Source organism: Microtus oregoni, unplaced genomic scaffold, assembly GCF_018167655.1.
Source record: "Microtus oregoni isolate MIOR12 unplaced genomic scaffold, Mior012 000119F_ref0000445, whole genome shotgun sequence".
Lineage (NCBI taxonomy): Eukaryota > Metazoa > Chordata > Mammalia > Rodentia > Cricetidae > Microtus > Microtus oregoni.
In genome coordinates this window covers 1,605,260-1,621,060 of record NW_024544748.1, presented here as the reverse complement: position 1 = coordinate 1,621,060, position 15,801 = coordinate 1,605,260, and the positions used below count along the sequence as shown (strand labels likewise).

The 15,801-nt window shown below is 43.2% G+C and overlaps 1 pseudogene; it reads right to left on the bottom strand.

Annotated features, from left to right (window-relative positions):
- Positions 1–14,372: 14,372 nt before the first annotated feature.
- On the bottom strand, positions 14,373–15,476 carry LOC121444286 (annotated as a pseudogene).
- Positions 15,477–15,801: the final 325 nt, after the last annotated feature.

Here is a 15,801-nt window from a genome sequence, read left to right as displayed (position 1 = left end):
GGATCTTCTAAAGCCTGACAGGCCCTGGGTCTAACAATCGAGTAAGTTCTCTATCATTTTTAAATCAATAACTCAAGTAAAATTTTAGCCTTCTCAAAGCTCTCTGATGCAGTTAGGCAGGTTAGAGGGCTACTAGGCTTGCTAGGCTTATTATCCATACTGTCCACAAGTTCAGTTGCCACAATCCAAAATAAACCAATTAACACAGAAAGTACAAATGGCAGAAAGAGGATGGTAAAAATGAAGCCAAAGTCAAGACAAGACATACACAGACAAGATAAACAGGTCGTAAAAACAGACCAAGAACCTCAGGAAGGTGGTGTGATGTCTCACTTTTTGCTCTGAATGGGAGAATATTGGGGCCCCATTGAACCCCCTCCATATCCTAGATAGGGATTCCATAAAACAGAACCAGACTATACCTCACCAGGAGGCCTCCTTATATGCTTACTGCTTTTCTTGCATTGAACTGAAGGCAGTCTCAGGGCTTTGGAATATCTCAAGGCACATGCCTCCTGAGGCAGTGCCCCTCAGCCCCCATCATGCCAGACACAAGGTCTGGGATTAAAATTTGGGTGGGTGGCCTGAATCTCTCTCGGGTTCTCCAGGAAATGTCAACAATGAGAAAAATACCACTTACCACAATTTGAGCTGAATTTGAAGCAAGCTTGATTTTTATTGTGGTGCGCCCAAGCTGGTCAGTTACTGCCTCCTATGTTGGGTTAAAGAGAAAAGCCCCAAATTCACGTCTTTGACCCCTTTTAATGGGTTTTACAGAGTAGTTTACAGGAGGGAGACAATTGGACAATAAGAAAATACAAAAATCTTAGAAAAACATCACATGGTCACTCATCATAAGATTAGGAGGGGTCAGAGAAGGCCAGGAAGAGTCAGGGAGGGTCAAGGTATTCTCAAAAACAAATAAAGGTCATGAGTTGGGGAAGGTCAGGTACCAGGAAACAGAGCAACTCAACTCTCACAGAAAATAAAAACTTATTTTCTAAAATACAGCATAATGGTTCTTGCCTTTAAAATGGAGTCAGACAGGTTCCTCAAACTGGTACTGGGACTGAGGTAATGCCTCCCTGACTAAGAACATTTCATATAAGCATGAGGATGGCTTAATGGTTTAAATAAAACGGTGCCTTTCCCTGAGTGGCAGCAGTGGGCAGTGGGCAGGCCACGAAGGCAGCTGGTCTCAGGCAGGGAGCCGGGCAGCTGGTGAAAGACAGAGATGGATAGGCATGCCATGCAGAGAAAGTGCGTATTTATTTAGTAAGTTATGGAAAGGAAGGGGAGAGGGAGGGAGAAGGGGGACAAGGAGAGAGAGAAAGAGAAACAGAGGAGGAAGAGAGGAGGGGGGAGAGGAGAGAAGAGGAGCCATGGCTGCAGCTACCTCTTCAGGAAATAGATGGAAAAGGAAGGCACTCAGGCTGGAAGTGGAAGATCCACTTGCCTCAGCGAACAGGGGAGGGAGTAGGTAGGGCTTATCTTTTAAAGGGACAGGACAGACCATTACACTCTCATCTCTTTTTTTATAATAAAAAGGGGGAGGTTAGGCAAAGCAGGTTAAAGGAATTGGGATGGCAGATTCTCAAGACTTCTTCCTGCTTATTTTTGGGTTTTGTCTTGGGGGGGAGGCTGAGAAAGCTGGGTGCTGGTCACATCCTGGGGTAGCTGGTCTCTGCTTCTGTTGGGTGTTTGTAGTATGGAAAAATGTCTGGTGTCTCTTACACCTGTTTAAGGTATTGGCAGAACAGAGGGCAAAGTTAAGTTTAGGAAAAAAAATTAGGATCAGAGTATTGAGAGGGGTGTATCTGACTTGCTTAAAGTGGATCCTTCAATTCGGCTCCTTGGAACTCACAAGAATTTTTTGGTTTTATAAAAACATAAGTTTTAAACAGCAGTATATTTATATCAGAATGATGGTGACAGATATTTTTGCATAATAAAAAGTATCTTTAAGACTATGAAAGGCAGTGTGAGAGAGAAATTTGATAGCATGCACATGTCATCACACTTTTATAACTTGCAGGTATATGCCTTCATAACTTGTATTTGTATTTTGCTAAAATTTGTTTGGTGAGGTTGTCCTTTTAAACTGACAAAACCTTTGAGCTGTCAAAGTGCATCAGAGATCTTTGAGAAGGATAAAATTTTATTTGAGTTAGTGATTTAAAAACAACAGAGAACTTACTTGGTTAGCACATAGAGCTACTCCTCAGGGTCCTCCATGGTCGCTGAAAGTCATATTTTTCTTTTGCTGTTTAGCACAGGGCCTGCCAGGCTCCAGAAGATCCTGTGAACTAAGAAATCTGCAGGAAGACAAGCCTACCTTGACCTGAGCAGTTAGACCGTTGATTCAAGTGATTCTGTCCATTGTCTGGAAATTTTCAGTTTGGAAGAACGGCAGTTTTTCCCAGTGGTCAGCACTTGGCAGTTGAAATGAATTGCAGATGGACGATGTTTTGTGACCATTTGTCTTCTGCCTTCTTTTGGAGGAAACAGAGTGTTGCTGCTAGGAGCCAACCTGTCTCTTTTCGTTAGGAAAAGTTTTTAATAATTAAATATTTAAATACCCTATTCCCCAGATCTCTGAACAGGTGAGGGCTGTTTACTGAGTATAGATGCGATATAACTACAGTATAGAATCTGCCAAGAGAGCTGGATCTGAGCTTGACTGTTCAGACTCTTAACTTAGCAGGTAAGATTTATACCTGTAAAAAGACAGAAAGAAGAAAAAACTGCTTGCAATAGAAGGTTAATGGCAGAACTGTTGCAAGGAGGGGCTGCTTGTTTTTCCCAGCCACCCAGCTAGCTTAGCCCTGAAATATCCACACAGAAACTGTATTAATTAAATCACTGCTTGGCCCATTAGCTCTAGCTTTTTATTGGCTAATTCTTAAATCTTAATTTAACCCATTTCTATTAATCTGTGTATCAACATGAGGTCGTGGCCTACCAGAAAAGTTTCAGAATGTCTACCTCTGGTTATGTATCCATGGCTTCCCTTCTTGACTCTGCTTCTTCCTCCCAGAATTCAGTTTTGTCTTTTCTGCCTACCTAAGTTCTGCCCTATCAACTAGGCCAAGGCAATTTCTTTATTAACCAATGAAAGCAACACAAAGACAGAAGGAACTCTTACACTATTTCCCCTTTTTCTGTTTAAACAAAAAGAAAGGCTTTAACTTTAACATAGTAAAATTACATATAACAAAACAAGTATCAAGCAAAAACTGCAGTTACAATATTCATATCTATTTTATCTTGTGTCATAACCAAGGAAAAATATAATAACTATTTTTAACTCCATCAAGACTCCAGAAGGATATAACATTACCTAAGTAAACAGGAAGTAGATTGCAAGCGACTTCCAAAATTCTAGAATTGACAGAGACATCTTGCTGCCGGGACAGTCACCCAAAGTTTTTCTGTAGCATTGAGGCATCCATTTTCAGCCTACAGGCCCATAGTATCCAGCAGACTTTTCCATGAAGCAGGAAATTTCAAAGACAGTTCAGCCACTTCTGTATTCTGCAGAATGTCTCGCAGACTCTTTCATGAAACAGGAATCCCGAAGGATGATCTCACCTTTAGGCAAGTTCAGCAGTCATCTCTCTGTAGGTTCTTCATGTTCAGTTTATGCAACAGTCCAGGCAAGAGCAGTTTCTTGTCCAAATGGCTAACCAACTCCATAAGGAGCCTCTTTGATGCCCATCTTCCTCTTGAAGTAGCTTGATGCTGCCAGGAGCAGATGTGTCTCATTGTCATGAAAAGTCCTAAATTTTTAAAACATTTTAAATGGGATATTCTGAAGGTCTCTGAAAGATCTGAAGAATACCTAACTAACTGAAATATCTCTATACATCTAGAAAATCTAACTAACAGTTATGACTATAATTTTGACTATTATAGATGACTATCTAGTAAGCTACATTTCTTAATTATACATTACATTTTCAAATAAGCTACACAATCACAATACTGCAATCAAGAGCAGAAATATACAAATACAATATAACAAAATTTACCTTAAATTTCCATCAATAAGCCAAGATCCATACCAATGCAAATTATTCATATCTATATCATATCCCCCATTAAATGCAAAGAAACATTTATAAACAATATCTGGGAATATGGGCACAGTTTTGTCCGTACTGGGTGCCAATTGTTGCAAGGAGGGGCTGCTTGTTCATCCTGGCCACCTGGCTAGCTTAGCCTTAAAATAACCACACAGAAACTGTATTAATTAAATCACTGCTTGGCCCATTAGCTCTAGCTTCTTATTGGCTAATCCTTAAATCTTAATTTAACCTATTTCTATTAATCTGTATATCACCACAAAGTCGTGGCCCACCAGAAAAGTTTCAGCACGTCTATATCTGGCCGTGGATCCATGGTGTTTCTTCTTGATTCTGCTTCTTCCTTTCAGAATTGAGTTTTGACTTCACCTACCTAAGTTCTGCCCTATCAACTAGGCCAAGGCAGTGTCTTTATTAACCAATAAAAGCAACACAAATACAAAAGAAACTCTTACACCACAGAGCTAACGATAGTAAGAACAGCTTAATATATTTTAAATCAGGGTTGGATTACATATATAGTATTTTTTGTAAGAGACTTAAAAGTACATACCAATATAAAACATGAGACATTGTTTTTGTAGTCTGGAATGAGATACAGTGAACAATTATAACATTTAACTGTAAACATAGGTGTATTTAAGTTAAATGTATGCACACACACAGAGTGAACAGGAATTAGGCAAAAGGGATGCTTTTGTTGGACCCTATCAAAAGCATGCCACTGCTCAAAACACATATGCAACAGAGTCAGCACTGGGGAACCAAGCAGGGTTCTCAGTAAAGATGGCAGGACTTGGTCACCTGACCAAGTTCTCAGTTAACATGGTGGTGAAGTCACTTGACCTCAGTTAATATGGCAGTAAGATCACCTGACCTCAGTAAAAATGACAGTGTTCACGTGTTGTATGGAAAAGCCATGATTTTTTGAGCTGTGGGAGTTTTAAACATAATAACAAGAGAGACCTAGAGGCGTGATCTGCCATGTTGATGAGCTGCTGCAACACAAGCCGCGGTGGGGAGCAAAGCCTGAAATTGAAAACAGCTGCCTCACAGATCCAACTAATCTTGTTGGTTCTGTGGGACCAGCAGTAGTAGTGGCACGGATAGTTTGAGAAAAAGTGGAGCTGGTGCGATACCAACAGAGTATTCACAGGCCAGTGGCTGATGGTTTGAGGGCTATATTCCATAGCTAAAAACGTGAAAACCCATGACACCATAGGGCCTATAGGAGGATGTCTCCTCTCTACAGGTGGGGTGTTAATGAAACAGTGACACCACAAAGCCTATAGGAAAAGGTCTTTTCTCTACAGGCAGGGTGTGGATGAAGCCTGACTGGATCCGGGTCTGGGGAACTCAGAAGCCAGAAGCTAGAGGCTGCTCCATGCAATCTCTCATGGCAGGGACCACTTACGAGTCGTTCAGAAGAAAAGAAAAGGAAAGGAAAGGAAAGGAAAGGAAAGGAAAGGAAAGGAAAGGAAAGGAAAGGAAAGGAAAGGAAAGGAAAGGAAAGGAAAGGAAAGGAAAGGAAAGGAAAGGAAAGGAAAGGAAAGGAAAGGAAAGGAAAGGAAAGGAAAGGAAAGGAAAGGAAAGGAAAGGAAAGGAAAGGAAAGGAAAGGAGAAAGAAAAATCTGAGGGACCCTGAGCCCCAAATCAAATGACTGCACAGCATTTGCAGTGCTAGTGCAGGAGAACCTGCATTTTAGCTATGGGAAGCAACCAGAGATGAATGTCAGTGAAGGGCTCAACTGTAGCCATGAAGGCTGTGATTGGCTGACTGGAAGGGGAAAACATACCATTGAAGCTGCTGGTGTGTGTAGACACCAGCGTTTTGGCAGATAGAACTCAGAGCTGTTGTAAAGAAACCTGGTTCCTGAGCCCAGGGTTCCACGTGTCCTCAGCTGGCATGCCTGTGGGTGGGAGGGAACGTGGAGAGAGCCTGGCCAATTCACGAAGCATCAAATGTAATTGTTTAAATAAAATGGCACCGTTCCCCTAGTGGCAGCAGTGGGCAGTGAGCTACGAGGCCTGGCAGGCCACAAAGGCAGCTGGTCCCAGGCAGGGAGCCTTGCAGCGAGTGAGAGACAGAGATGGATAGGCATGCCACGTAAAAAAAGTGGGTATTTATTTAGGTAGTTATGGAAGGAAAGGGGAAAGGGGAGGAGGAGGAGAAGGGGATGAGGAGAGAGAGGCAGAGAGAAAGAGAGAAAGATAAATAGGGAGTAGAGTAGGGGGGGGAGGAAGTGGGGAGAAGAGAGGTGCCATGGCAGCAGCCACCTCTTTAGGAGAGAGATGGAAAAGGAAGGAGCTCAGGCTGGAAGCAGAAGGAAGATCCATTTGCCTCAGTGAACAGGGAAGGGAGTGGGCAGGGCTTTTCTCTTAAAGGGACAGGACAGAGCATTACAGATGAGAGTTCAAATCCTCAGCACTCATATAAAAAACCAGGCGTGACTATATGTGCTTTTAACATCAGTGCTAGAGAGTTAAGACAGGTGGATCCCAGGAACTTGATGGCCAGCCATACTAGCTTAAACAGTGAGCTTCTGGCTCAATGAAAGGCTCTGTCTTAAGCTAAAGAGCAATAATAGAATAAACCTCCTGACATCCTCCTCTGGCTTTTGTAGAGCAATAGAATAAACCTCCTTTGGCTTTTGTATTTATTTGTATGCAATGTGTACACACCTCCATGGATGAATACTCCTTGCATGTATACAGCACATGCACACACACACACATACACACTGGTACATAGAGGCTTGGGTGTTGAAGAATCCTACAAATATCAATTGTGACTAGTTACTTGTCTTTTGGGTGGGCTCTAGAAAGAACTGGTAAAAACTTCAAGATGTGGAATCTCACAAGATTCCTTAGGTCAGTGGAGATAAGTATTGCTCCTGTGACTCCTTTGGCATTTCTTGTGGAAGGTTTTTCTGAAGTAGCAAGCCTGGCCTTATCTATTTTCTTTCTCCTCCTATTTTAGATTATATGCTCACACATGTGATTCCTTCATGAAAATCTATCATGTGGGGATTAATGCCAGAGTCCAGCTCCAGCAGGGTTCAGTCCCAAAGAGGAGGTGTGGAGTCAGGAAGGGGAAGGAGAAGACTGATAGGATCTGAGAGGGAATATAGATGGCTGCCACTTTATTGGGGGGAGGGTGTTATACCTTTTATACTCTCTAATCACACAATGGATTAAATGTGAGAAAAGGGACTTGTGAGTTGGGGTGTGATTTGTGATCAGGAATTGAGGAAGCTAGCATTGATCTTGACAAGTCAATAGGCACCACAATCATGTTAATGGAGGGCCACTCTTTACTCTTGCCAGAGATAAGAATGACTCCCTTTTTAGCAAGCAGGAACTTTCTTCAAGCCTCGAAGGAATGCAGGCTTTTGTCTAAATGTTTGACCTTGGGAAAATGACTTTCTCAGGGGACCAGACACTCCATTATAGAGTATTGTAGCTTATAGTATAACTTAGTTTATTCAAATAGCTAAAACTTAAAATGAGCAAAGAAGAAACTAGACAAATACTATTGTGAACCTAAGTAGACTTTAGAAATTCATAAATTTTGACTATCAAATATATTTATCAAGCATATGTTACTTATCTAAATTTCCTAATAGCTTGCATGTGAGTAGGCAGTGTTATTATTTTGCTGACTTTCCCTGTCACCTGTCCCTTTAGGAGACAAACTCCACCCACTCCCAACCTCCTGCATGCCAAGGCAAGCAGATTTCCTGCCTCCTCTCCTTCATACTCTCTCTTCCTGTATTTCTTCTGAAGAGGTAACTACTGCCTTTAGCCCTATCTCTCTCCCTCTCTCTTTGTCTGCCTCTCTCTTCTTCCCCTTTCCCCATTCCCTTTCCCTCCATAACCCACTAAATAAACTCTATACCCAAACTCTCTCTCTGCGTGGTATATCTGTCTGTCCCTCACCCTTGTGGTCTCTCCCACCAAGGGGATCCACAGAGACCTTTGGGCACCCACTGAGGCCTCAGGTGACCCGCCGCGGTCCTGCCACGGTCCTGCCGCTGTCCTGCCGAGGCCTCAGGTGGCCGACCACTCTGCTGCCTTCAGGGGACCAGCCTCCCACCCCATATCTTAAAAAAAGAAAAAAGAAATAACAGGCAGAGTTATCACACAGTAGCAGAATTTTTTTCCAAAAAATTATTTTTTTAAAGAGACTACGATTGTATACATTTTCATCCTTCACTAAAGCTCCCATAAAATTCCCCACAGAAAGAAGCATAAGGGAACTCCTACAACCCATAGTCAGAATCATTAAAAATCAGCCGGGCGGTGGTGGTGCACGCCTTTAATCCCAGCACTCGGGAGGCAGAGGCAGGTGGATCTCTGTGAGTTCGAGGCCAGCCTGGTCTACAAGAGCTAGTTCCAGGACAGGAACCAAAAGCTACGGAGAAACCCTGTCTCGAAAAATAAAAAAAAAAAAAAAAAAAGAATCATTAAAAATCAAAGTAAAAGGGTGCTGGTAAATTGTGATCAACAAAGCCAAAATGCTGAAAATTTGTCAAGCAGCAATGGTCACTAGGTGGTCCACACCAGATTAGCAACCATTTTGGACCACTAAATTGGTGTTAAATATCAAATGAAAGAGGTAGAAACTAGACTAGTTCAAGTGGGGATGTGGGACCCAGAACAACTTGGCCACATGGGCCGAGAAGAGCTTGGCCACACTGCTGTCTTGACACTTAATAAAAACCAACTAAAAAGTAGGCCTGAATTTCAGTTTACTGGCAGGCAACACTGGGTTCCAGGGAAAGCCATAAGTGGGCACCACCCAGGGAGGGCCAGCAACTAAAGGGAAGTGCCTGACATTCCAAACATTAGATCAGATTAGATAAGATCAACAGATGTCCCTGAACCTGGACTCACCTATTCCCTTTTTTGCCAAGACCCCTAGACAAATGTCAGCCAATTAGGGCCCTGAACACTGAAAATGCCCTCGCCTTAACCTCTACTATGATAGAAAAAAAAAACCCTACCCTAACGGTGCTGGGCACACTCTGCACTCAACCTCTGCATTGGACAAAGAGTCCAAGATTAAGCTTGAATAAAGACTCTTTGATTTTACATGTGAGTGCAGACACCTTGGTGGTTAGGGTGCAGGGGGGTGGACTCTGTGAACTGGACATAACATTTGGGGGCTCATCCAGGATCCTCAAACCCACCAGGACCGGAAGTGTAGGGTTTGAGATTTAAAAGGTGGTATGTTTTTCTAAAAAAGATAAGACAAGCAACATTTGCCTTCAACATTTTATTAAAAAGAGATAGCCTTGGCCCCTAGCTTGGGGGCAACACCGTCAGGCAAGGCCGTGGGCAAGCTATACAAACATGGGTTGGGCTCCACAGCAGCATACTCTTGTGGGTGGGACAGCTGGGCTACACAGCCTTGTGACATGCAGGAGGGCTATTAGACATATCTTGCAAGGGATGGTGTGCCCCAATATGATTTCAAATGCTGAACAGAGAATCTGGGTTTAATTGCTATAGCTGGAGAAGTCAGAGATCTTTTGCTCCCATGCTGCACACTGCCCCCCATTGCTGGTGCATGGGGTCCCTGTGGCCTGCCCTGGGGTTGATCCACCAAACCTGGCTGAGGGCCAAAGGCAAGGAATCACTACCTATAGGTGTTAAGCTGTGGCAGCTGTGTTGTAACGCTGTGCCAGACTTCCCTGTACAAGGGTTGCTGTTGTGCTTTCCTGTCGCTTTAAGGGACAAGCCACGCCCACTCCCATTACCTCTGACCTGTTCATAGCAGTATTATTTGTAATAGCCAGAACCTGGAAACAACCTAGATGCCCTTCAATGGAAGAATGTATGAAGAAAGTGTGGAATATCTACACATTAGAGTACTACGCTGCGGTAAAAAACAATGACTTCTCAAATTTTGCATGCAAATGGATGGAAATAGAAAACACTATCCTGAGTGAGGTAGCCCAGACCCAAAAAGATGAATATGGGATGTATGCACTCATAATTGGTTTCTAGCCATAAATAAGGGTCACGGAGTCTACAATTGGGGATCCTAAAGAAGCTAAGTAAGAAGGTGAACCAAAGGAAAAACATATAGTTGTCCTCTTGGCTATGGGAAGTAGACAAAATTGCCGGGGAGAAAATTGGGATCTTGGGGGTGGGTTGGGATGGAGGTAAGGGGAGATGGGGAGAGAAAAGGGAGAAGGATAGGATGGGGGGAACTTGGGGAAAAAGGAGGATTGGGATAAAGGAAGGTTGGATAGTGGAGCACGGAAGCACAATTCTTAGTTAAGGGAGCCACCTTAGGGGTGGCAAGAGACTTGAACCTAGAGTGGCTCCCAGGTGCCCAAGCCGAGGTCCCCAGTTAGTTCCTTGGGCAGCTGAGGATAGGGAACCTGAAATGACCCTATCCTATAGCAATACTGATGAATATCTTGCATATCATCATAGAACCTTCATCTGGTGATGGATGGAGATAGAGACAGAGACCCACACTGGAGCACTGGACTGAGCTCCCAAGGTCCCAATGAGGAGCAGAAGGAGGGAGAACATGAGCAAAGAAGTCGGGACCATGAGGGGTGCGCCCACCCACTGAGACAGTGGAGCTGATCGATTGGGAGCTCACCAAGGCCAGCTGGACTGTGACTGAAAAAGCATGGGATAAAACTGGACTCTCTGAACATGGCGAACAATGAGGGCTGATGAGAAGCCAAGGACAATGGCATGGGGTTTTGATCCTATGTAATATGCTGGCTTTGTGGGAGCCTAGCCAGTTTGGATGTTCACCTTCCTAGATATGGACGGAGGGGGAAGGACCTAGGACTTACCACAGGGCAGGGAACCCTGACTGCTCTTTGGACTGGAGAGGGAGGGGGAGAGGAGTGGGGGAGGGAGAGAAGGGTGGGAGGAGGGGGAGAAGGGAGGGAGGAGGGGGAGGGAAATGGGAGGCTGGGAGGAGGTGGAAACTTGTTTTTTTTTTCTCCTTTTCTCAATAAAAAAAAAGTTAAAAAATAGATAAAAAATGACAGGAAAACTACACCTATGAAGTGTCGTCAACATGGCTGACTAAACGTGACATAAAAAAATACAGCAACAATAGATATGCTAACATGGAATAGAGAACTATCATGGGGCCTCTGTCAGGGTCCGGTGATATCCCGGACCATAAATTATCTCTCTGGACAAGACCCCAACATAAACTATCTCTCTCTGGACCGGTGTGGAGGCGCCGGGAATAAAGACACAACTCACATGGCTTTATCGGGAGGGAGATGCTCAGTGATCCCTCATGAAGTCCTGAGTTCACATGCTAAAGAATTTCCTTGCTTTATTCTCCAAACAACCTTACATATCAAAACATAAACTAAGGGGTAAAATCATTAGCATTCTGTTTCCTAGGTAACCAGGCTTTTAGTCACGTCCACATCTTCCTGGTCTGTATGCTAGCTGTCACGTAGACTTGAATTAGCACCTCTTTTCAGGCATCCTCCAAATTACAAAGAAAGAGCAAAGCAATATTCTGACCCTTTGTTAGGTTAGCAACAGCCTATCTGGAAGGTTATGTGACCCTTTCAGTACTAACTATGGCTTGATAGCCTGGCTGTCATATCATATAGAAATATGAGCCTACAGGCCTCAACCCTAGACAAACCACTACAGGCAACTGAGGAATGCTGACAGTCTTCCTCAGAGAAGAGTCCCCCCACAATTGGTTATAATAACAAATGATCAGCCCTGAAATCATATACATATACAAGTAACACTCTGTGTACTGAGCATGTTGTATTCATATACTTAAAGAATATAAGTGTGTGTGTTTGTGTGTGCATGTGCATGTACACACAAAAAGAGATCATGAAGTTGAGAGAGAGAGCAACCAAGGGGGGGGGGTATACATGTGAAAGGCTGGAAAGAAGGAAAGGAAAAAGAAATTAAATCAAAGGTAAAAGTTAATGAGAGTTCCCTTTTTCCCACATCCTCATCAATATTTGTTGTCAGTTGTTTTCTTTGTTTTAGTCAATCTGACTGAGACCCCATGAAATCTCAAAGTATTTTAATAGGCATTTATTTAATTGCTAAGGATATAGAATGGTCTTTAAAACTTTATATCATTTTGTGTGTGAGTTGCTTTGCATGAATGAAAGTCTGTGTACCATGTATGTGCCTGCTACCCAGGACAGGCAGATTAGGGAGTCAGATACCCTGAAATTGATGTAACAGACAGTACTGATCCACCATGTGGGGCCTAGAAATGAACCCAGATGCCCTAGAAGATGAGCTGGTGCCATTTTATGACTTCTTTTGAGCTCATTTGTTTATTTGGGTCTTTTGTTTTGTTTTGTTGGGTTTTTATTGTTGTTATTTGAGTTCTTTGTATATTCTGAATGTTAATGCTCTGTCAGAGCCATAGTTGTCAAAGATTCTTTCCCACTCAATGGGCTTCTTTTTCACTATCCTGAATGATTTCTTTGCTGTACAGTAAGAAGTTTTTTAGTTTAATGAAGTTCCATTAGTCAATTTTGGGCTTAATTCCTAAGCCAATGGAGTCCTAGTCAGAAAATCCTTTCCTGCACTTATATTGTCTAGGTTACTGATTACATTTTCTTCTAGCAGTTTCAGTATTTAAGATTTCACATTGAGGTCTTTAATCGATTTGGGTTTGAGTTTTGTTCAAGGTGATAGATACAGGCCTAATTTCATTCTACTTAAAGTGGGCACCCAGTTTTCCCAACACTATTTGTTGAAAATGCAATATTTTCTCCAGTGTATGCTTTTTAGCGTCTTTCTCAAATATCAAATGGCTATAGCTATGTTTTGTTTCATTGACCCATGTGTCTGTTTTTGAGCCAGTACCATTCTATTTTTATTACTAAGGATCTATAATATATCTTAAACTCTGGTATGCTAATCCTTCCAGTGTTGTTCTTTTTGCTCAAGATTGATCTAGCTATCTGGGGTCCTTTGTGGTTTTATATAAATTTTGATTATGAGCAAATTACACCTGTAAGTTTATTTGTAGTAGAATAGGAATATTCACAATATTAATTATATATATATATCCATATATTTTTCTCTATATTTTTTCAGAGATGTAAAATCTTTTCTGCAGAGGTCTTTCATCTCCTTAGTAATGTTTATTCCTAGATATCATATTTTCTTTGTGAATGTGAGTATGTACACTATCTCTTTCTGAGCATGTTTATTATTAGTATATAGAAAGGCTCCTCTCACGGCTTCAGCCTCAAGATAAACCAGATATTAGTTGACCATTTCCACAAGTTCTGTGCCACCATTGGCCCAGCACATCTTGCATGCAGGACAGATGCAGGTTGAAGATTTTGTGGCTGGTTTTTATTTTTGCAGACTGCAGAATAACTTATCAAGCCAAAGAGACTACAACATGGGGGTGAAGGCTTCATGGAGGCAGCAGCTAAATCTCTCTATGCCAATGAGCAGTGTGGATGGTGACTCTTTTGCTTTCCCTTGGAATTCTTTTCCCCCTATGTGGTTTTGTTGCCCAGTCTCAGTACAAGGACTTTTGCCTTATCTTATTCTATCTTGCTTTGTCCTGTTTTGCTGTCATCTTTGGAGACCTGTTCTTTTCTGAAGAAAAACAGAGGAGAAGTGAATCTGGGGGAGAAGGGATGTTGGAGGAGAAGAAAGAGGGAAAACTGTGGTTGGAATGTATTATGTGAGAGAAAAATATATTCTCAGTTTAAAAAAGAGAAAGGCTCCTGGTTTCTGTAAGTAGATTTAGTATCCTGAAAGTGTTGACTATTTTTAGAAGCTTTCTGGTGGAATATTTGAGATCTCTAATGTATAATATTACTTGCAAATAAGGATAATTTGACTTTTTTCCTATTTATATTCATTAACTTCCTTTTCTTGTCTTATTGATCTAACTAGCAGTGTATTAAGGAGTGGAAATAGTGAGAGAAAAGGTCTGTTTTGTTTCAAATTTTAAGAGCATTCCTCAAAGTTTTTCTCCATTTAAGATGACGTTGGCAGTGGGTTTGTCATATATGAACATTATGATGTTTACTTATGTTCCCTTTAGTTCTACTCTCTCCAGGACTTCTATCATGATGACATGGTAGATTTTTCCTCCCTTAATTAGTTGTTTATTGACAGTGGGCTGGAAGGGATGGCAGAATTAGCATTCGCAGACAACACCACACCAGTCACAAGGGCATCAAGAGTGATGGGAAAGCCTGAAGGCCCCCCTCTTCAAAAGCAAGTGGGTAGGCAGGGGCCTGGAGTGTTGATGGGGCAGCCTTAGTTCACCTCTGCTTAGTAGGCATGGTTAGAGATGAAGAGAGATTCGCTGGCTGCGGCTCCAGAATGACCACTTGGGGTGTACTTTCCTTGACAAGCAAGGCTGTTGGCCAGGGCTCACTTGATGTATTGCTCCTGGGCAGCCTTCAGGTTCTCCTTCTTCCTGCCCCAGGCCTTCAGAGCAGAGGCCTGCAGGGCCCAGCCATAAGAGAAAGTCAAGGCCCATGGCTTCAGCAGTTTGCACTTGTTGATGGCATTGAGGTTGATGGAGGCCTCTTCCTCGCTCTGCCCTCCAGACAGGAAAGTGACTCCAGTGACAGCAGGGGGCACTGTGTGATGCAAGGCTGTGACAATTGCCATGGCAATCTCCTCATTGGAATATTTCTGGGTGGGTACAAGCATGGCCTGGGGTGACCATGTTGGGCTTCAGCAGTGTGCCTTCCAGATAGACATGGTGGTCACTCAGAGCCTTGTACACAGCAGCCAGTACCTTCTCAGTCACATACTGGCAGCGCTTTAAGTCATGGTCTCCATCAGGGAGGATTTCAGGCTCCACATGGGTACAATGCCATTCTGCTGGCAGATGCTGGCATAACGGGCCAGAACATTGGCATTTTCCATGATGGCAAGGGCTGAAGGAGTATGCTCCCCTATCTTGAGCACACAGCGCCATTTGGCAAAGTCAGCTCCATCCTTCTTATACTGGGCACAGCGTTCTGACAGCCCATCCAGCCCTTGGGTGGTGGTCTCACCATTGGTTCCTGCCAGGGGTACCACGCCTTTATCTACCTTAATGCCCACAACACCGCCCTTGGACTTGATAACTTGAAGGAAGGGACGTCCATCATCCGCCTTCTGGTAGAGTGTTTCATGGAAGAGGATCACCCCACCCCACCCCACCCCACCCCGCAATGCAGGGGTTCACACGGTCATCAGGAGTTAGCAGCAGCTGGCAGTAGAAACGCCTGTTCTCTTCGGCGTTCTCAGTGCCAATGGACTGCAGCCACTTAGCAATGCTTCCAGGATGCCCTTGCCCAGAGCCACAATTTGGTGAGCGATGTCAGACAGCTCCTTCTTCTGCTCCGGGGTTAGTGCTGGGTATGGGCAGGGCATGGTGCCAGTGGCAGCACGTTCCTGGCATGGGATGGGGTACGGCGGTAGGTGAGCAAAAGGGCGGAGGAGCGAACGCGGATAAAGTCACCAGAACCCCGATCTGCGTGTGTTCCAAAAGAACACAGCCTATTGAGCTGAGGGGGAAGGGGGTGACCGACATGGCAGATTTTTTATCAAAAGGTCTTTTCTTCATTTACTGATATAATCACATGAATTTTTACTTAAAGCCCATTTTTTAAATTTTTTTATTGCGAAAAGAAGAAAAAAAAACATAAACAAAAAACAAGTTTCCACCTCCTCCCAGCCTCCCATTTCCCTTCCCCTCCTCCCA